Source organism: Miscanthus floridulus, chromosome 4 (assembly GCF_019320115.1).
Source record: "Miscanthus floridulus cultivar M001 chromosome 4, ASM1932011v1, whole genome shotgun sequence".
Taxonomy (NCBI): Eukaryota; Viridiplantae; Streptophyta; class Magnoliopsida; order Poales; family Poaceae; genus Miscanthus; species Miscanthus floridulus.
In genome coordinates this window covers 21,885,803-21,909,691 of record NC_089583.1, presented here as the reverse complement: position 1 = coordinate 21,909,691, position 23,889 = coordinate 21,885,803, and the positions used below count along the sequence as shown (strand labels likewise).

At 42.3% G+C, this 23,889-nt stretch overlaps 1 pseudogene; it reads left to right on the top strand.

The window, feature by feature from the left end:
• The first annotated feature begins 5,061 nt into the window (after positions 1–5,061).
• Positions 5,062–23,585, top strand: LOC136549529 (disease resistance protein Pik-2-like; annotated as a pseudogene).
• Positions 23,586–23,889: the final 304 nt, after the last annotated feature.

Here is a 23,889-nt window from a genome sequence, read left to right as displayed (position 1 = left end):
ATCACACAATTGCCCAATAGATAGCAAGTTGAAGCTCAATGAAGCAACATAGAGCACATTGGAGATGGACTGATCATTTGATATTGCCACTTTGCCCAATCCTTTAACCTTGCCCTTTGAATTATCTCCAAATGTTATTTTCTCTTGCCCATCTACCTCTTCATCTAGTGAGGTGAACATACGAGGATCACCGGTCATATGTTGAGTGCAACCACTATCAATAACCCAATGACTTCCACCGGTCTTGTAGTTCACCTACACACATGAAATTCAAACTTTAGGAATCCAAACTTGTTGAGAACCCTTCACCTTCTCAACAAGTGACTTAGCCACCCAAATCTTCTTAGGTCTACTCTTGTTGGGGGGTCCTAAGAACATGACTTTTATCTTTCCACTTGAATCTTTTCTAAGCATGTAGTGAGCATTGAAAGCAAAGGGTCTAGCATTCTTGGGCAAAGGTTGTGGCGGTGAAGTTTGACACTCATGAGCAAAGTGGCCTTCTTGTCCACACTCAAAATATCTCTTTAGCTTTGGCTTTGGCTTTGATTGTTGTTGTTGAGCTTGAGCCTTCTTCTTTTCTACACTTGCCACATATCCAATGCCACTTCTATCCATCTTCATGATGGTGTTCATGAGTAGCTCACTTTAGAGATGCTTGCCTCTAGCAAAATTGCTCAATCCAATCTTGAGATGCTCTTTCTCCAACTTGAGCTTCTTATTTTCTTCTTTTAGAGCATCATCTTTCTTTTCTTCCTTGAGTTTCTTGTTTTCTTCTTTGAGCTTCTCATTCTCAAGAATCAACTCCTTGTCATGATCAAGAGTTTCTAGCACAATGATGTTGTGACTTTTTATCTCTTCAAGATCTTTCAAGAGCTTCTCATTATCACTCTTGAGCTTGACATACTCATCATAGTCATTGCACTCAACCACTTGTTTGCCTTTGCTACTAGATCCATGCTCAATGCTCTCATCAATTAAATCATCACATGAAGTAGCTATATCAATCTTGACAACATGGTTAGTAGCATCATGTGGCTCATTTGGTAAAAATTCTTGAGCAATAACAAGAGTATCATGATTAATCTTAAGAGTAGTGTATTCATCTTTTAGCTTGTTGTGGCTAGTGATGAGTTCATTGTGCACCCACTCAAGTTTATTATGTTTATCTTTAAGCTCTTTCTTGGAAGATTTGAGCTCCTTGAGTTTGGATGATATAGCATCATTAGTTTCTCTAAGCTCATCATTAGTCTTTTCCAATATATCACACTTAGCTAAGAGTGAATCATTTTTAGCATCAAGCTTTTCATTTGTAGCTCTACTCTTTCTAATGATCTTAGTGTATTTTCTTAGTATTTTGACAAGATCATCATATGTAGGTGAATCATCATCATCGCTATCGCTATCATTATCACTAGCATGCTCATCATCACTACTATCATCACTCTTAGTTACCTTGCATTCACCCTTGGCCATAAGGCATAGGTGTGTAGAGGATGATGGCGATGGTGGCGGTGAAGATGCAAGATCAATAGCAATGGCGGTCACCTTCTCATTGTCACTATCATCATCGGATGATCCACTTGATGAATCAATGTCCGTGAGCCAATCATCGACGATGTAGGCCTTTCCACTCTTCTTTTTCTTGTGGAAGTCTCTCTTTTTGCCATCTCTTTTCTTGTATGGCTTGTTCTTTTTCTTCTCATCTTCATCTTCATTGCTTGAGTCATCTTTCTTGCCCTTGTTCTTGTTCTTGTTCTTGAACTTGTCTTTCTTGGGCTTTGTGCATTGATGAGCAAGATGGCCAAGTTCGCCACAATTATAGCAATCCATCTCGTAGATTGGCTTTCTTCTTGAGCTAGTGAAGAACTTCTTCTTCTTGCCATCAAACTTGATGCCACTCTTGTTTAGCTTCTTTAGCATCTTGGCGGTCTTCTTCACCATGAGAGCAAGACTTTATTCATCATCTTCTTCATCACTTGAGCTCTCATACTCAAGTCTTGCTTTGCCCTTATCTTAACTCGCTTTGAATGCTAAGTCCTTCTCTTTCTTCTTTGTAGAGGATGAGCCATCTTGTGGGGTGATGTGCATGTACATCTCATAAGCATTGATCTTTCCTAAGATTTGTGTCGGTGTAGTGGTGGAAAGATCACCTTGGTGTAGCACGGTCACAATATGGCTATATTTGTCAATGGGGAGGACACTCAAGATCTTTCTCACAACGTCGGATGGCGACATTTGAGTAAGTCCAAGCCCAAACATTCAAACGTGAATACATCTCATTAGCACATTCTTTGGGAAGCATCTCAAATGAATTTAGTTTTTTAATCACAAGATGATAGCGTTCCTCACGCTCACTCTTAGTTCCCTCATGGAGCGCACAAACGTCCAACCATAGTGCATGTGCGTCTTTGTGGTTTCTTACGCGGTTGAATACATCTTTGCAAAGACCTCTAAAGATGGTGTTGCGAGCCTTTGCATTCCATTTTTCATAGTTCACTTCATCGCCTTGAAGTTGTGTGGGATTCTTAGGTGTTGGGAACCCTTGAGAGGCGGCTTTAAATATTCCAACGTCTAGAGCTTCTAGGTATGCCTCCATGCGAATTTTCCAATATGGAAAATCATCCCCCTCGAAGATAGGAGGAGGTCCATCCCCGTAAGATATCTCACTCTAAGCGGTTAAGCTTAAAAACATGAGCACGAGACTCCGATACCAATTGAAAGGATCAAGATACCCAAGAGGGGGGTGAATTAGGCTAATTCTAAATTTTCTTGCAATAATCAAATCCTACGGATAGTCCAATTAACCCCTTGTGCCTATAAAAGTGTTTCTATCAAATTAACGCACAAAAGACTTGCAACCTATGTTCCAAACTTACTCTAGCGTGGCAATTCTATGAATGTAAAGACAAGTATTGAATTGCTCAAAGTAAATACTTAAAGTAAATGCTCAAAGTAAATGGAGAGAGGAACGCGGTGATGTTTTGCCGAGGTATCGGAAAGTCGCCACTCCCCACTAGTCCTCGTTGGAGCACCCGCGCAAGGGTGTAGCTCCCCCTTGATCTGCGCAAGGATCAAGTGCTCTCTACGGGTTGATTCTTCGACACTCCGTCGCGGTGAATCACCCAAAGCCGCTCACAACTTGAGTTGGGTCACCCACAAGCTCCGTCGGGTGAACACCAAGCTCCCAATCACCACCAAGCCGTCTAGGTGATGGCGATCACCAAGAGTAACAAGCACGAACTCTCACTTGACCACGCGAAGCCTAATGAGAAGATGGATGCACACTTGTCTACTCTTGATTCACTAATGAGGTTTCACTCTTGGATTCTCAAATCACAAATACCTCACTAGGACCTTGCTCTTCTTGGCACTCACAAACGTGTTTCTTAGCTGTTGGAATGAGCAAAAGTCACTCCACATACGAGTGGAGCTTCTTTTTATAAGGCAGCCTGAAAAACGAACCGTTATGAGCTTCTACGGGGTGATCGGACGCTCCGGTCGTGTTGACCGGACGCTCCGGTCAGTTCAATCCGTGAACCAGTAAAAATGTATTGACCGGACGCTGGCAGGGTCCGGTCAGTACTGGCCGGACGCGTCCGGTCGCATAAAATCCTTACTGGAACCTTACTGGACTCGATCGGACGCTGAACCCTCAGAGTTCGGTCACAGATTCCCTTCTCTGGAACCTTCCTGGAGTCGACCGAACGCTGCCTTTCAACGTCCGGTCACATGACCCCTTCAGTGTCCGGTCGCACCGAACGTAGACAACTGATCAAATGAACTGACCGGACCCTGCGGCCAGCGTCCGATCGCACCGGGGCCAGCGTCCGGTCAGCATTTGACCCTCCATTCACTTCCAACTCTCGATCATATATGAATGAAGTTTGCTCCAAAGGATCTTAGATATTCATAGGAGCTACCTAGAGCTAGTTTCAACAAGTGTGCACCACACCTAACTCACTAGACTTAACTAGGTCAAGCTATCCGTTCATACCCCCTTAATAGTACGGCCAAAGGAAAAACAAAGTCCTAAACTACTCTAAGTGTCTCTCCAACTCCAATCAACACTTAGAACTAGTCATCCTTAACCTTGTCGTCCATCCTTTGAAAACCGAAACGATTTTTATCGTAGGGGCATGACAACTTTGATTGCCCGATTGATCTCCATTACCATGACCTAACTTAATTGCATCTGCAAAACACACGTTAGTCATAGTAATCTTGTATTGTCATTAATCACCGAAATCCAACTAGAGGCTTAGATGCTTTCAACTTGCTTTGCCTCATAATTGTCTAACCTTAAGTGTTGTTGTAGAAATTTTTATTAGGCTATTCACCCCTCTCTAGCTATTAGGACCTTTCAGCCCTTCCGGTCGAAGCCGACCGAACCTCTTGTACACCCCATCTTTCTCCTTCTCGTTTGTAACCCCACTGCAAACTTCGAGCACCTGGGCTCAGGAATAAAGTCACCGACCAATCCCGACTAGACGTAGGGCACGTTGTCCAAACCAGTATAAATCCTGTATCATTGAGTGCTAGGCCACCTCTAATCACAACGTACAATAAAACTATAAATATTCACTAGTTGGTCACATTCTGCACCGACATATCGGATATTTGAGACTATTTACGAAACTAAATGCACATATTGAGACTAATTTACGAGACAAATTTATTAAGCCTAATTAATTCATACTTTGACAATGTGGTGCTACAATAAATATGTGCTAATGACGGATTAATTAGGCTTACTAAATTCGTCAAGTGAATTAATGAGAACTTCTATAATTTATTTTTTTATTATTATCCGAACATCACATGCCAGACCCTATATAACATCCGACGTGACGCTAAAAAAAAACTCCTGACAAATCTGTTAGCTTCACATGCAATGAGAAAAGCAGCCAGTGGCCACAGTAAAGTTTGTCTCGGCTTAAAGATCGTTTTTAGATTTCTCTAAAAGTACAACTTCTCAGGCCTTTTTTTTTTTTTTAATTTTGTATCACTTCCTACGTTTCAAACGGTGGGAGAGAAAGTCTTTCCAAAGGAATACAATACAATTCCTGCAGTTTTCCTCCATTCTTCCTTCAACCCAAACGCGCCCTCACTCTCGAGCTTTCTCCTGCAGTCCTGCCGCTCGCTGCGCCGCCGCCGCAGGTGCTCCCGCCTCCGGGGGCCCGCGCGGAAGCCGCGGCCGCGGCGTGTGCTGCCTCGCCACGGCCCACGGGTGACGGGTGCCTGGCGCTTGCCGCCGCCTGCCTCGCCTACCTCTACGACCGCCCGCGCGCGCCGTTGCTCGATCCGCAGCCGCTCGCCCCCGTGCGCCTCCGCCTCGGCAACTCCTCCGTCGCATGGAGCGTCGCCGCCGCCGTCGCGTTCGTGGCCACCGCCACGGGCATCGCGGCGCTTACCGGCGGCAGCAGGCCTTCAAGTTGGTCGGGGGCGCCCACGTCGGCGTCCGCGTCGGGGAGCTGCGCATCTCCTGCTCTGCTCTTGTACGTCATCTCCTGCTTACCCATTGGATAATAATCCATGACCCACTAATTTTGGGATGGATTAATTAGATTGGGTGATTTTTCGGGCGTGTGTACTACTGGATAATAATCCATTCATTCCCCAACATCACGCATTCGTTTGCGGCTTTGCGCCGAGGCGGCTCCGCGTGCCGCTTTCTGTTCTGAATTAGCGGAAGGTGGAGGCGGCTCAAGGTCACTAATGTCTTTTTTGCCCATTTATAACGCAGGTAGAGATGCTCCGATTATCTCATGCTGCAGAAGTCCAGATACCAAAGTCTCATCATCTCATCATCCCCAGATCCAGGCATCCAGCCAGCGACAAAAGCCGACAGATTCATCTCCGCGGGCACACGCAAAGGTGAAGTGTGATCCGACTCTTTTCTTCTTCCAGATTCATCCTTCTGAGTTCTGACTTCTGACCTTCTCCTTCCTACAGACCGGCTCCTTTGCTTCCAACACAATCTTGTCACAAAGGACTAATGGCCGGAACATTGATCCCAAATAATTTATTCTTAGATCAATGTGGCTGAAATTGAAGTGGCAAATAAAGAATATAAAGATCGAGATGCAACTTTCGCTTTGGCATATATCCTTTGAGTGTGCTAGCAGAGCAAGCTAGGATGGCAATGCATCCTTTTTTTCTTTCTCGTCATCTCCAAGCTGAAGGGCAAAGGACTCATTCAGCTCTTGCCAGCAAACCCAAGTATCCCTCTTGCGTACCATGAATCCATGATGTGCAGTGCATGGAAACGGCAAGCTTGGTATCTGCTTTGCAGACCTCTGTCTTCACTCTTCAGCATATACAATCGTTTTGATCATAAGCTCTGCCATATACATCGTGCTCCTACTTCTTCCTGAACCTCAACCTGCTTATCCACACATACTCTTCAAAAGCCAGTGTTTGTGAATTGGGAGGGAGAAGAGGGCGGTGATGGAAGCGACAGGGTTGAGTTTGGGAAAGTCTGTGCTGGATGGACTCCTCAGCTATGCCAACTCCGCCATCGCGGAGGAGGTGGCTTTGCAGCTGGGCATCACTGGCGACCAAGCTTTCATCAGGGATGAGCTCGAGATGATGCTGTCTTTCCTCATGGCTGCACACGAGGAGAGAGACGAGCACAAGGTGGTGAAGACCTGGGTGAAGCAGGTCCGCAACGTGGCCTATGACGCTGAAGACTGCCTCCAAGATCTTGCTGTTCATCATGGGAAGTCATCTTGGTGGTGCTTCCTTCGGAAGCTGGTTGATAGGCACCGTGTCGCCACACGGATGAAGGAACTCAGAGCCAAGGTTGAGGATGTCAGCCAGAGGAACATGCGGTATCGCCTCATCAAGGGCACTGGCCCCATGTCTGCAAGTGGAGCTGGGCCATCAAACATTTCTGGTGCAACAATGTTTGGCATTGAGGAAGCAAGGAGGCTGAAGGACAAAGCAAAAGTGGATCTTTCCCAACTGATCAATGAGGGGAATGGGGATCTTAGAGTGATTGCTGTGTGGGGAACAAGTGGTGTTCTTGGCCAGACCATCGTCATCAAAGGAGTGTATGATGATCTGAAGAGAAGCAAAGTGTTTGAACTTTTTGCTTGGATCAGGATTGTGCATCCTTTCAATCTACTGGAGTTCCTCCAGTGCATTATGAGGCAATTCTATCAAACTTCTTTTGAAGATGTAGGGAAGACCCAAGAAAAAACTAACATTGGGGCTCAAGTTATTAAGAAGATGGGGAAGATGAAACAAGATGATTTGGTTGATGCATTCAGTGAGCATGTGAATGAGAAAAGCTATCTGATTGTGCTTAATGACCTGTCCACTGTTGAAGAGTGGGATGCGATTAAGGAATATTTTCCGGACAACAAGAAAGGAAGCCGAATCATTGTATCAACAGAGCACCGTGAAGTTGCAAGCCTATGTGCCGGGCAAGAATGTATTGTGTCGGAGCTCAACCAATCATCTGTTGATCAAAGTATTTTTGCTTCCTACAATAAGGTAATATCTATTGGAAGCTCTAATCATCTAATTAGCTTAGCTGTTCCTGTTCTTCTAGATCATTATCTCTGCTAAATAAAATCCACGTGTCTGCTATAGCTAGTATTCTTTGAGCTCTGTTTTTGCAGTCTTGTGAAATAAAATGCATATTTCATTTAGAAGAGGAATTAGGAAGACGTGTTAAATTTTACAGTAAGGATCTAGTGCTAGCTATGATTCTCGTCTGCTTCATGATTGGGCCATGTTTCCGTTATCTAAAAAATTAACAACGGCCATGTACTAACCTCACTTCCTTTGTTTACATACGTATTTTGAGAAAATTGGCAGTCTATAAAAATCGAAAACAATGAATCTATTAAGTATTGAGGTTTGACATACCATAACAAGGCTGTAGGTACTAGGTAGTACGCAGCTCGTTTACTTATTTAACCTCACATACAACCCTGATTTGTGTACCAATCTAGTTTACGATGAGTCCCTTAGCCCTCTTGTTTCTTGTGACACTATGCATAAGTCGAAATGTGGAAAAGAAAGAAATTTGGACTATGCACGGGGTATATATCCCGATTTCTCAATTTTGGTCTGCCAGTGGTCATTATATGCATCTTGTACAAAAATATACCTTTAAAATGTGCCAACGATGAAGCTAAATCATGGGATTTTTTATATTATAACTACAATTTATCTGATAAATTGCACTTGGATATAAGATTCGTTCTAGCAAATTGGCTACATATAATTACGTGTACTGATATATAATATTTAGGACCCAAAACAGCCCTAGTAGAACAACAATGCTCCACTTACGTGAAGTAATATTCTAGCAAGTTGAATTTTATATGAATTCAGGAATATATTTTTCACACATAGACTACAGTACACAGTTCCAGCAATTTAAATGTATTTTGCTATTTCAATTTACAAATGTTCTGGTTTCAAATTTCCAGGAAAGCAGCCAAGTCAAATAGAAAAATCCATCTATATTCACAGTTTTTTCGATTTGAAGTTCTTTGAAAGGAATATATGTCAAATATAATAAAAAAAACTCGACCTACGGGGGTAATGCGGGGGTAAGAGTAAGACAGCCGCCGAGCATTGTGTGATAGGGAAGATCTTGGTCGAGAAAACCTCCGAACCCCTGTTTCACCCTTACACAATGGCTCCGTAGCCCTTGTGAGAACCCAGGACCTGAGGAGTCCTACTGGAGCCATTGTACAACAACAACAACAAAGGCATTAAGTTCCAAACAAGTTAGGGTAGGCTAGAGTTGAAACCCAGCAGAAGCAATCAAGGTTCAGGCACGTGAATAGCTGTTTTCCAAGCACTCCTATCTAAGGCAAAGTCTTTGGATATATTCCATCCTTTCAAGTCTCCTTTTATTGCCTCTACCCAAGTCAACTTCGGTCTTCCTCTGCCTCTCTTCACGTTACTATCCTGGCTTAGGATTCCACTACGCACCGGTGCCTCTGAAGGTCTCCTTTGGACATGTCCAAACCATCTCAACCGGTATTGGACAAGCTTTTCTTCAATTGGCGCTACCCCTAATCTATCACGTATATCATCGTTCCGAACTCGATCCCTTCTTGTATGACCGTAAATCCAACGCAACATACGCATTTCCGCAGCACTTATCTGTTGAATGTCATCTTTTTGTAGGCCAACATTCTGTACCATACAACATAGCAGGTCTAATCGTCGTCCTATAAAACTTGCCTTTTAGCTTCTGTGGTACCCTTTTGTCACATAGGACACTAGATGTTTGGCGCCACTTCATCCACCCTGCTTTGATTCTATGGCTAACATCTTCATCAATATCCCTGTCTCTCTGTAGCATTGATCCTAAATATCGAAAGGTATCTTTCCTAGGCACTACTTGACCTTCTAAACTAATATCTTCCTCCTCCCGAGTAGTAGTGCCGAAGTCACATCTCATATACTCAGTTTTAGTTCTATTGAGTCTAAAACCTTTGGACTCTAAAGTCTCCCGCCATAACTCCAGTTTCTGATTCACTCCTATCCGGCTTTCATCAACTAGCTCCCGCCATAACTCCAGTTTCTGATTCACTCCTATCCGGCTTTCATCAACTAGCACTACACCGTCCGCGAAAAGCATACACCAAGGGATGTCCCCTTGTATGTCCCTTGTGACCTCATTCATCACTAAGGCAAATTGGAGCCATTGTAATTCTTTAAATTTTTAAATTTTAAATAAAAATCTGAAATTCTTTAAATAAAGAAACTCAAAACAAGAAAGTTTTAGATCTCATTGTGCGCCACAAATTTTGTATAAAAAGTATCTTTATCCCACCGCATACAAGAAAGATACGATTTTTCTAAGGCGACAAGTTTGGTACACAATTAGTATGCTGCTGAAACTTTATAATATTTTTTTAGCACCTTAACGATCTCAAATGAAAAAAAACTAAAAATTATGAATATGTAGATCTGATCGGGAACTATAATTTTTATATAGAAAGTATCTTTATTCGATACCATACAAGAAAGATATGTTTTTTCTAAGGTGACAAGTTTGTTACACGATTAATATGCTTCAGAAACTTTGTAATATTTTTTTGAGTATCTTAACGATCTCAAATGAAAAAACTCAAAACTAGGAAGTTATATATCTTTTCAGGGTTACAATTTTCATATAAAAATCATCTTATCTGAGGTCATATGGAAAAGATATCATTTTTCTAAGATTAAGTTTTGTCGCTGACACGTGGGTTCCATCTGTCAGATCCATGTAAGCACCGAGTCAGCATGTTATGTTAGTTATCAGGTCGGGTAAACACCCATTTGGGTCTAGATGATACCCAAACTAACTTTAGGGACCCAAAAATGCATTTTGAGATTTTAGGGACCTATATGACACCTACAGACAATTTCATGAACCTATGGTGAATTTCACTCTTTCCTAGATCATAACACGCCTCCCAAATCATAAGACGCCCAGCTCCAGCAGCACTATTGGCTCTAACGTCTCTGCTCCTCTCTTCTTCTTCTACATAAGCGCTGAACCGTGCTCACGCGGGTGAGGCGGTGATGTGGTGCCTATGGGGCACAGGCGCTAGACCCTCCGCCAGGGGAGAGGCGCTAGACCACATGTTGGCATTGTGGTTGCAAAAATACATGGTTCTTTGTCACAGACAAAACTAGTACTATTTTGTTGATGGCATAACTTTGCATGACATTTAGCGGCATATATTTCTAATGATAGATTTGGTAGCACTATCTGATGCCATGGGTGTCATAGAACCGACCAATTTATAAAAGCACAAGTACAATGGCAACCATCGGAGCGGTTGCACGGTTATACTTAAGTCCATATAAACCCGATAATCCGTCGAGTGTCACGAAGGACCTCGAATCATAATCAACATACAAACCAAGATCGTAAATGATTTAACATACATGTCACATGTTACATAAAGTTCACAAGTAGTTCAACATACATTGGAGTACGAATAAAGTTATTACAACCCAAAATTCAAATTTAGTAGCCGAAGCAACATAGTTTTGAAACCATCACACACGGTTCAGATACATGCCAGTTTCATGATCATTTCCAACAAAAGCACATAGAGAAACTACTAGAAAAGGCCTTGCCCGTCGGCCTCATTCCTCATCCACGGCGGGAGAGAAACAGTTCTTGCAATAACCATGAGACACGATACCATCTGCAACAAGTGGGAATAAACCCTAAGTACTGGAATATACTCAGCTAGACTTACCCGTCGTAAACCAAAAATAAAGAGACACCAAGGATTATGCAAGGCCGTGAAAGGTAGAGCTGGCTTGACAACATTTTGCATAAAAGCTGAAGTAATACATGTCTTGATCTGTTTAGTTATTCTAGCAACAAGTTATACCTATTAAAATTAAGCATGTCTAGGTTAGTACCTGTACTAGAGCAATCACTTGATTTAAGCTAAAGCAAACAATAGTAACCATATCCGGTGTAATATCTTCACATTCATCATAACCATCACATTCCATCAAGTTACTATGATGAAGGGGCTTAGTCAAGTTTCTCACTATCCGAGAGAGATGGCGATTCGAATCGATTGCAACCAGCTGGGCAAAAATCCTAACACAAACCTACACTTCCCCTGTAAACAATAGTAACCATATCCGGTGTAATATCTTCACAATCATCATAACCATCACATTCCATCAAGTTACTACGATGAAGGGGCTTAGTCAAGTTTCTCACTATCCGGGAGAGACGGCGATTCGAATCGATTGCAACTAGCTGGGCAAAAATTCTAACACAAACCCACACTTCCCCCGTTAGGGTCACGTCGGGTCACCTTTGGTACAACTCAGGACTCAACTTCACGGGTTCGATCAGCGCCGCACCCTCAGGGACTGACTAGCTACCAAAGTGGGCTCACATCCGGCTCCCTGCACATCCTTACTACCTCCAGTGTGTGCACTTGGACATAACGACTCCCGGCTTGAGTTGAGCTACTCGGCTTCGTGGTCGGAACGAGTTATCCGGCCAGCTAGTTGAGAGGCTGCGTTCAAAATGACAAGAGGGCCTCCAACGATGCGGTCCTTAATCGGCACAGACAGAATCACATGAATCAACCTACTACATAGACTCCGTCAGGCCTCCATTTACACCATTATATGGTTCTTTTTCACGATAGCAAATATAGCCAACCGTGATCCGGTATCCACCTATATCTCGCAGGTGACAGAAAATCACCCGACTTCTACCGAGCTAAGCATGGCTAAGCATATATTCGATCCTGGACCTATACAGGGTTCAAGGTATATATTTCTGGACAATGAGATTATATGCATCAAGTGTTTCCAAACAACTCGTACAACTTAATGCATCAAACATAAAAACTTAAGTAGATATTTATAAAACATAGGAGGCTTAGAATGCTCTGGGGCTTGCCTTTCAAGTAGGCTGAGGGTCGGTGGTCAGGGCACTCGGGCAACTCCTGATCGTGTGCTTCTCCTTCAGGAACCTCCTGCCGCGGAATCTCCTGCGGGGTCTCCTCTCCTTCGAGCTCGAATTCTAGCAGGGTCACTCCCTCTGTCGATCCTATATGCATGAGCACATAGATAAATATATAGAATGCATAAGGGATGATATGGTGCAATGCATAAATGTACACATTCTTAACAATATGATGACAAGGTGATAATATGATTAACTTAATTTTACTGAGTAGGTGCATATCTCTTCTCTAGTACAAGAAACACACTCACCACTTTCTAACTAAAACCTGCAGCTAACAACTTATCTTAATTAGCCTAAGCATCTAAATAACAAGCATCAAGCTCACACAAAGCAAACAAGTCAAGAAACTAGATGCAAGTGAATTATAGAGCAATAATTAGCTAGCTGCATATAACCAATCAAATCTAGGCATAACCAACTGTACCAGCAGGTTATATATATCACCAACATGTTAAAAAGTATAATGGTTGGACCCAAATCAATTTTATATAAGACTTTATTAATTTATCAATTAATTTAGATGAAAATTGGAACTGCTACTTCCATTGCTCAGTAAATTCTGGAAGAATTACAGTAGCCCATACATACTCCCAAGAATCTACTGTTCAAATTTCATACCATTTGAACAAGTATAACAACCTCTACAAAAATGACAAGTTAAATAGGCTTATAACAACTTAATTAGGTTTAGCATAGCGAAAAGTGTCGAGCAACAGATTTGCAATTTTTCTTACATTCCTCATAATACAGGAATGCTGTGAAAATAATTTCATGCCCATAGGTTACATAAATCTATCCCAATTAATTTCACAAGAAACTAGCATTTAATCAAGCTAAAACAAGAAGTCATATTCCAAGCATGCTTACTGTATGATTAATATTTTTCCAAGCTACACCATGTCAAAACAAGACCAACAAAATTGGAATCATATTTTTAGCATCTTCCAAACTCAAGTTATGTATTTTACAATATTAAATAGGTAATAAACAAGGTAATTTAAACAAGGTAGAAAACTATAGCACAAACCAAGTTTCATATTTTTAATAGATAGTACTCATTAATATGAAGCTAACAAAATTTGGTTCACTCAATTTGGACACTCCTAGAATTAGTTATGAATTTTGCAAGTTTGCATCAAATTCTGTAAAAGAATAAAAGAAAAACATTCAAAAATCCCAGCCTTGTCTAAGTGCACCTGGTGCACTGCACCCAGAGGCGCTGGTAGTTGGGCCCCGTGGCCAGCGTGACCCCACACGTCATACACAGAACAGGGGCATGACTTGACCGGCGAAGAGCTCGCCGACAGCGAGGTCTCCGGCGACGCGGTAACTACCATTAGCTTCGCCTCGTTATCCCGCATCCAGCGGTATAGGCGGTTGGAGCTATTACGGCCTCTAGCTAGGGCGGCGGCGCTAATGGTGGCTTCGTGGCGCGCTCGCGTGGCTTGCCATCTTCGGCGGCGAAAACGACATCTAGGGTTTAGGGTTAGGTTCCTGGGTGCCAGGCGGAGCTCTAGGGTTAGGGTTCAGGCTCGCGGAGACATCGGTGAGGCACGGCCGCGTGCATGGTGGCATGGCGGCGTGGGCACGACGGTGTCATCGTGGCATTCCGATGAGCCGAGTGACGGCATTGCTCAACCAAACCCGTTCTAGTTTCCCCATCCTATGGCTAAGCTCTAATGCCTAAAAGCAAGAGAGGAATAGGACCGGGCAAGCATGGCCACAGTGGCGTGCATGGTGGCGGCGCGGCCGGTTCACGACGGTGCGGTGCACGTCCTGTCTCTGGCAAGGCTGGCATTGGCCCAAGGCCAACGGCTATAGCATCCACTAGACCTAGCGACTACGGAACAAAAGAGAGAGAGAGAGAGCGGTGCTTGCGCGAGGTGGCTCGACCATGGCGAGCTCAAGCTTGGTGGCGCACTATGGCCATGGCGACCACGGCGATGGCCCTAGGGGCTTTACCTGTGCTCGAATGGCATTGCTAGTGGGTCGATGCGATAGAGGGCGACATGGCGGAGCTGTGGGCGAGACGAATCGAGCGGTGGTACGGTGTAGGTGGCTAGCGCGGCCGGTGTAGCTCAACGGCGGCGTTGCGCGGTGGCCTCCACTTCGGTGTTGTGCGAGGGCGAGAGAGGGAGGGAGAGTGAGCGAGAGAGAGAGTGAGCGCCCGCGTTCCCCCCTTTGGCTCGGCACCGCGGGCCGATGCCAGCGTTCGGCCGCCACACGGCGCTCGGCCTAACGCGGTCGGCCACGCGCCGCGGACGATTTGAATCGACAAGGGCCGATTCAGGCCTGTCAACACCGCCTGAAACCCATTTTCCCCCATTCTGTCTCCTAATCCGTGCAGTGATTTGATCAACCAACTTCACCAAATTGTAGAGCTACAAGAGTACTACAACTTTGCTTAAAGAAGTTTTGTCAAATTCGAATTGGTTTGCAAACTAAAAATCCCCAAAGATGGCTACATGGAAACTGAAAGTCAGCTATGACTTAGCCAAATTTTTTGAGTTCCAAAACAGCATCAAGTTGATTTTTGTGAGCTCTATTTGACTAACTTAGGCACTGATTCAGCTCTTGACCCTTAAACAAAGTTTGTTCTACATGAGCTAGACTACAACTTTTATTTAGGGTCCACTGTCATGCAAGCTCTCTAAGTAGTTAGTCAAGATAGGTCAAACAACTAACATGATAATGGCAATTTTAGCAATACCAACACTTAGAAGCAATTTTGGACCAAGTCATGAATATAAACTAGGTTCCATTTTTCATCTTAAGTGTGTCTAAGTTGTTTTGGTGACCAAACAAACCCACTTGGATTACCAAGCATGATCACTAAACATTCACAAGGCAATTTAAACACTTTATGAAAATAATCATAACTAGACAATGTATCCTTTCATGCTCATGAATCCAAATGTATGAATGATGCTTATGATCATGCAATGCAAGTGCAAGAATGCAAGCTTAACAATGGGGTGTTATAGCCCCTCCCCTTATAGGAATCTCGTCCCGAGATTAAGGTACCTACCATTTTTCATAAAACGTGGGGTCAACTTCACGTAGATAATCCTCTCTTTCCCATTTCCCATATTGCATCCCGTTCACTGTGATTACTCCACATTACTTTGTGGAACTTAATCACTCGGTTCCGAGTTACTCTCTCTTTACTATCCAGCAGCTGTACCGGCTTTTCCTCATAAGCTAGGTCTAATTCTATTTTATTATCCGCCGTTTCAACTCTTTCTTTAGGAACACGCAAGCATTTCCTCAACTGAGAGACGTGGAAAACATTGAGAGTAGCGCTCATCTCTGGAGGTAACTACAGTTTATAGGCTACTCTTCCACTTTTCTCAATGATCTTGTAGGGACCTACATACCTAGGTGCAAGCTTTCTTTTCACACCAAACTGTTGTACTCCCTTCATTGGTGATACTTTTAGGTATACATAGTCGCCTACCTCAAATTCAATAGGTCTTCTTTTTTTGTCAACATAGCTCTTTTGTCTAGATTGAGCGACTTCAATGTGTTGTTGGATGATACGAACTTGCTCTTTAGCTTCCTTGACAAAATCAATTCCATAATACCTCCTCTCTCCGGGTTCAACCCAGTTCAAAGGAGTTCTATATTTCCGACCGTACAAGGCTTCGAAAGGAGCCATCTTAATACTCTCTTGATAACTGTTGTTACAGGAAAACTCAGCTAGAGGTAGCCATTTTTTCCATGAACCTTTCAAAGAGATTACACATGCCCTCAACATGTCTTCCAATATTTGATTCACTGGCTCAGTCTATCCAGATGTTTGAGGGTGATAGGCAGAACTTCGAACTAAGTTAGTGCCTAACTCTTTGTGTAAGTGTTCCTAGAAACGAGCAACAAACTGAGGTCCTCTGTCAGATACAATGGTTCTTGGCACACCATGTAAATGTACTACATGGGTGACATACAACTCTGCGTACTGATGTGGTCGGTAACGGGTGCTAACCGGAATGAAATGTGCAGACTTTGTCAAACGGTCCACAATTACCTATATGGAGTCAAAACCTTTCTGAGTGGGCAGAAGTCCAATGATAAAATTATTTTTAAATGAAGAGAATATCGTTCTAACAAAAAACTAAAATATGGTTTTATAGTTTGATGTCATGGGTCTAACTTTTGACACATTAGTAGTAGAATTAATGAAATTTGACAGTCAGATTCTTAATTTTCATAATATTTATAAATGAAGAGAATACCGTTCTAATAAAAGATAATATATGGTGTTGTCTGTAAGAATTCATATATCAAACTCCAAAAAAGTAAGAGCTCTTTTCTGGTTACAATTACTACATGAAACTGTTTAGTATGTTAACAGATATTCAAGTTGATAAAACTAAAAGTTGTAGTTAATTTTTCAGAATTTTTTCCCAACGATGAACAAGGATGAACTCTAAAAAGAAATTTTATGGAACACAATACTTAAGGTCGCTCACTGGTTCAAGAAAAGAAATGATTCAAGCCCTTTATTTGGTAGGATCAATGTCTTAGATCAAAACATTCTATAGAGACACATGTTAAACTAGGTTTAGTTCTAGAAAAGTCACCAAGCAAATAGCCTTAAATTAGTTCATCCTAGAATCCTTAAATTATTGTTTTATAATAGTATGATCATTTGCATTATAAATCAAAAAATAATGTATGAGTCATTCAATCCAGTGCATGCTATCATTATCGTTCCTACTTGGCTATTCAATCTTCACAATAGCATCCTCACTGCCAATTGCATTTAGATCTTATAGTTTACTGGAGATTCTCATATATTGATTATTTGTGTCAGGTCTCTCAAAGTCGAGACACATTAACAAAGCTAGGGCCTAGCTCAATTGAAGCTACCATCGGCGGTAACAACTCATTGATGCCGAGAGATGAGATCCATGAGAATCAATTTGTAGGCAACAATGAGAAGATGGCCAAAAAGAGCCTTACCCGGACAATCACAGGTGCTTTGGTGGAATCTCAGGTTGTGGGTCGAGAGAAAGAGAAGATTGACCTTATCAATTTAATTTCAAAGCAAGATGACCAGCAACCTATAGTGATCTCGGTGTGGGGAATGGGAGGTCTTGGAAAAACTACTCTAGTCAAAACTGAAGTTAGATCCTTGAGAAGCGTGCATGTGTTACAATCATGCGTCCATTTGTTCTCCAAGAGATCCTTGAGAGCTTAGCTATGCAATTAGATGCATATTCTGTTGGGTTAGACACACGAAAAGAAACCAAAACTGAAGTACTTGATAAGGTTTTGGCAACAAAGAGGTGTCTAATTGTTCTCGATGACTTGTCTTCTATTAGGGAATGGGATATGATAATACAAAGTGTCCCTAAAATGAAGAGTGCATGTTGGATCATTATCACCACAAGGGAAGAGAATATCGCAAGACATTGCTCACAAAAGCCAGAAAACATATACAAGCTCAAGGTTCTTGAAGATAGTGACGCTCTTGACCTCTTGACCAAGAAGGTACTGATACAGAACAATCTTGCTGGATTTGATCAATTGCTTTAGGTTATGAATGCAACACTACTTACTATTCTATTATAACGTCTGGATACAGAATAGAGTGTGGTGACCAAAGCCCCAATACTGGAGACAATGAAATGGAATAGGATGCAACTAGTGTTGCTCATCTGTAGTAGCCTTCTGTGCATAAGACAGACAAATGTGGACATAACATTTCTAGTGGCACCCTGGTCATCAACACCTAGCACTCTTGCCCAAATATTAGTATTTACTAGAACACTCTTCCCATTGCACAATGTTTGTCCATAGTGTCGGGAGTACCCATGTAACAATGTTTGTCCACATGAATATTGTGCTATTGTTATCTAGAGTAATTAATTCAATAATGCAAAGTGTGGCCTTTCAAGGGTAAAAACCAATGCGTGTAGCTTATGGAAGGTTCATGATTTTGAGGAATGGAAGCCTTTTCTTTAATTGATTTATTGGTACATTTGCAATGACTTTAGTTTTGCACAATATGGGCATAGAAAAATATTGTGAAAAGGATGCAGCATATGATTTATAAATTGTATCGAAGTGATATTAATTACCATGTGTTCATACCATTCTGATTGAAAATTCTTCACATTTCGCCAATGTTATATATAATCGATGAATTCTCAAATCTCACTTGAGTGTTTAAAGGGCTCCAACACCTGAACTTTTGGGCTTCATAGTTTGTGCTTCATAGAAAAGTTGAATATGCTGAGTCCTGAAGTGGGAGTGTCTTATTAAGGAAATTCTTTGACTATATTTAAGGAAAATTCGAAAAAGGCTAAAGAATTTGAGGACAAGATTTAGTGCATGTGTGAAAAATTAATGGCTTATCTATGGCAACGGGTTGCTCTTAGCTAGAGCATGGCTAGCTATATATACTATTGCCATGTCATCTAAAGTCATCATTAGTGATAACTCATACAATAGGTTGCTATTAGCTAGGTTGGCCATCTTTTCCACCAACTCTTTTTTTCTATCCTCTGCAATTACCTGTTTGCATTGGAGCATGGGGAGAGGTGGGCTTTTGCATGAGAGCCACCTCTTCTCTTTTTTTTTTGAATGAAACTCCTCTTCTCATTTTTCCCTTGTCTCTCTCCTCCACATAGAAAAATTGCCATATAAGTGGTCCATAAATAAGTTTCTTATTATGCTTGCTCATAGGACTATCTCAGTGCATTGCATCATACACATAAAATGTGTGTCACATAGGAACCGTATATAAGCTTTCGGCCCATTCTCAAAGATATGACATTTGCAATAGTTAGTTGACTTGAGGTTTCTAAGGAACAACACCACATGCATTGGGTGGCTTGTATCATTTTATATTTATATGACATGGCAACTTTGGAAAGAGTGACATAGTACAATGCATTTGGGGGACTCATATTAACGTCACATTATCTATTCGTGTCGGTAGAGTGAGGTGTCTAACCAGAAGATATTGACTTCTTTGAGGTTTGGGTGCCACCACTTAGTTATATGCATGTTATGTAAACACAATGGCTGGACTAGTATTTGCACCATAACCTTTTAATTCGATACATATTAAGAACTTTCTTTACTGTAAAAATAAAATCAAGGTGCTAAAAATTAATTTCCAGAGATGGCTGCTTGCTTGACCAAGGGCATATGGAAATGAGTGGTTTCCGCATGCAGCCAAGCAACCGTCTGTAGTCTAGAAATATATTTTTAGAAATGGTATCTTCAGTTGGTCTTCACTGTAGGAAAAAACCTACTTAACCCCCCAAACTATTGATGTCTGTCTACTTCACCCTCTTACCTATGAAACCAGGTATTCTACCCCTTAAACTATGGAAAGCCGTCTAAATAACCCCCTAATGCGGTTTGAAGGTGGTTTCACTGACGTGGCATAACTCCCTAACATATCAAGGGTTGACTATAACCCATTCAACTATAACACCTGATATTGTAGCCCAGGCATCTAATAATATTCAAATAACCCCTAGATGATTTTGTAGGGCCATGCGCCACCGCTCGATGAGCACCACATTGTCTTCTACTCCACCTCATGGCACTCCTTGACGGCATTGAGCTCAAGTAATGCGGCTGCACCCTTGTCATTCGACCCCTCCCACATCCTCGCCCCATCTCGCTTTCTCCTTCTATGGCTACCTAAAAAACTAAAGGACGACCGGATGGAGGATGTGGAATGACGAGGGTTCGGGCATGGTGCATGAGCTCAATGTCGTCAACGAGTGCCGAGAGGTGGAGCAGGAAACAAGATGTCGCGTGTTGCTCGTTGGCAGTGGGTCAGCCTAGAAAGACTAGGGATGTGGAGGCAGCATATGGGCTTGCGTGCAAGCATGGGTACTTAGGCCAATGTGGCAGGGTACGGTGTCCAAACGGCCATACAAGACTATCTAGAACTGTAATTTGAACATTATTAGATGATTTAAGGGCTACAATATCTCATTTTATAGTTGAGGGGTTATATAGTCAACCCTTGATAATGTTTGGGGGTTATGTAGACTAGCGAAACCACCTTCAAAACTGTTCAAGGGGTTATCTAGACGGTTTTTAATATTTGAAGGGGTACAATAACATAGGTGAGGGGGTGAAGTAGACCACCACCAATAATTAAGGGGTTAAGTAGACTTTTCCCCTCACTGCAAATAGATTGCTAGAAGCTGTCCCTTAAGTCGATCATCTTTGAAAATAGATTTCTATGGACAGCCCCTTTTGTTGTGTGCCACTAGAAATAGATTTGAAAAAATAGCTTAAAAATCAGGATTTTTATGCTAGGATGACCTATTGCTGTCACAATCATGTGTTTTTTCGCACAAATCACGTGCCTATGTGGTATATAGGTTTCATACCCAGGACCTCTCTCCATGTCTACATCAACAAAACAGTTCTTAACTAGACGAGGAATGCTATTCTTCTGACTTCACTTCAACGATCCCTGTATTTGCGTATTTGGCACTTACACAATCTTAAATGAAAATGTTGTAAGAAACTATAGATATATAGATCTCGTTAACCACTACAACTTATATATGAGCATGTCTCCATCGAAGGTCGTTTTAAAAATTCAGAATTTTGTTTCTAAAAATGGATAAGGGAAATTATAATGTATATTTGGGTCCATAAAAGTTATCAAATGGAAAAATTTGTCAACTACAAAGTTTTAGATCTCAACAAGCTCTATGAGGTTCATATAAAGTTTGTCTTTATCACTTCATATGAAGAAGTTATTAATTTATATGTACGGTCTCTATTTCTATTTATAATTATAATACTTAAGCAATTCAATTCTATCTATTGCAGGTATTTAAGGAGGCCATAAATTTATATAATTATCCTGCATTGTTTGAAGAGGCTAGAATGATCCTTAAGAAATGTAGTGGACTTCCCCTAGCAATAGTGACAATAGGGGGCTTCTTGGCCAAGCAACCAAAGACTCCCATGGAGTGGAGAAAATTAAATGAACATATTAGCTCCGAGTTAGAGATGAACCCAGAACTTGGGATAATAAGAGCTATCCTTATGAAAAGCTATGATGGTTTACCATATCATCTCAAGTCTTGTTTCTTGTATATGTCCATCTTTCCTGAAGACTACAGTATTAGCCGAAGACGCTTGGTGCATCGATGGAAAGCAGAGGGTTACTCAAGTGAGGTACGTGGCAAGTCTAAGGGGGAAATAGCTGATGGCTACTTCATGGAACTTATTGAGCGAAGCATGGTCCTACCATATAAAGAATCAATTGGTAGTAGAAAGGGTATTTCCTCTTGCAAACTTCATGATCTCATGCGTGAAATCAGCATCTCAAAGGCAATGGAAGAAAATCTTGTTTTTAGAATGGAAGAAGGATGCAGCTTAAACACCCAAGGCACCATACGTCACCTCGCTATAAGCAGCAATTGGGAGGGTGATCAGAGTGAGTTTGAGAGCATAGTGGATTTATCTCATATAAGGTCATTAACAGTTTTTGGGGTGTGGAAACCGTTTTATATTTCTGATAAGATGAAGTTGCTACGTGTGCTGGACTTGGAAGGCACCTCTGGTCTTGTGAATCATCACCTTTTGCAGATTGTGAAGCTCCTTCACCTAAAATACCTTTCTTTAAGGGAATGTAAAGGCATTTTTCACCTGCCAGAGTCACTAGGTAACCTGAAGCAACTGGAAACACTAGATGTTACTGGTACACGAATATTCAAGCTGCCGCAGGCCATCACCAAGCTTAGGAAGCTACAATATATTCGTGCGGGGTCCTTGTATAATGATATTTTCTGGGCTTCCTCGTATGAAGAATTCATGGAATTTGCCCCGAAGCTAATGCGGGACAAGTTATGTGTGTGGACTTCTCTTTTTATTACCTTTTGTATTTCAATTTGCAGGCTTAAGGTTGCGAAGGATACACCAATAGCAGCTGGCATGGACGATGAGCCAATAAATAGGCATGATGTGTGCACATTGTATTGCTGCGCGGTGTTCCCCTTTTTAGCAAGGCTTGCAGATCCACGTGGCGTTGCAGTGCCAAGAGGGTTCTGGAAGTTGAAAGCCTTGCACACACTGGGAGTTGTGAATATTGCACGAGGGAAGGCCATCCTACAGGACATTAAGAGGCTCACCCGGCTACGCAAGCTAGCAGTTACTGGCATCAACAAGAAAAATTGCAAAGAGTTTTGTTCCACCCTTGTCCATCTCAGCTCTCTCGAATCACTGTCAGTGCACTCAGAGGAAGGTCTACGTGACTGCTTGGATGGATTGTCCTCGCCTCCGAAGAACATCCAGAGCCTCAATTTGTATGTCAATCTGGACAAATTACCAGAGTGGGTCGCGGGTCTCCAGAATCTTGTGAAGCTGAAGCTGGAACACACCAGGCTAACGGAGGTGGATGACACCATACGAGTCCTTGGCAAGCTATCTAACCTGTCCATCCTTTGTCTGCTGGGCCGCACTTTCGAGGCAAAAGGCCGTCGTTTATCTTGCCGTAGGGAGGCATTCCCGAGTTTGACAGCGCTGGAGACAGGGTGGGACACTGGCATCGAATCGGTGTTGTTTGAAGAAGGAACAGCGCCTAAGCTTGAGCTGTTGCTTAACTCGGGCGTAACCTCTTTCTGGGCTATCATGTCTGCCGAGCCTCAAGGAAGTTGTGATTCGTTATCCACCGTTGGCGAATGACGTGCAGCACCAGCTTAGCAGGAATCCAAACAAGCCTGTTCTGAAACTTGTTTGAGCTGAGCTCCGCATGTAATCAGCCAGGCCGGTCCTGTGTTTATTCCCTTCTTATTTATTTTTTATGCTTCCTGCTTCCCTGTTCCTCTCCATTTTAGGTGTGTACCTGAAACAATGTTTCCATGTATGGGTGTTAAATTCAACTTGTATAGTAGTACCACTTGTGGCCTGTGTTTGATCTGACGGTACGGATTAGAGGAGTCTGCCGTTGGGCAATCACCCCCAAAGTTGTATTAATTTCCTTTGTGTTTATGTATACGGACCATAAGAGCTGGTGTGCTTTACTCTGCACTGCACTACTGCAGCCAGATGTCATGTAAGGGAGACATGTTCAGTTCATTCAGTAATTCTATTCAAAGACCCCAGAGGCAGTGGCATACTGCATAGATTATGAGCTGCACAAGTACAAAGATGTGTTGGTTGCCATTTTATCTGACGGCGTTGCATATATATAGTACTAAGCTACGATATTCCCCGCGTGATGCCATTCGCAATCGCTGGACATGATTTTTTTTTTTTGACGAAACTTGAACATGATGTTACCGCAGGAATAATGCTGTAGCGTTTGGTCTATTGGTGTGCTTTGTTCTGCCTTAGTGTCAGATGTAACAGTGAAACATGTTCGTTTGAGTAATTCTACTGCAAAGAATCAGTATCATTGCCTTGTTAGTTTCGATTCC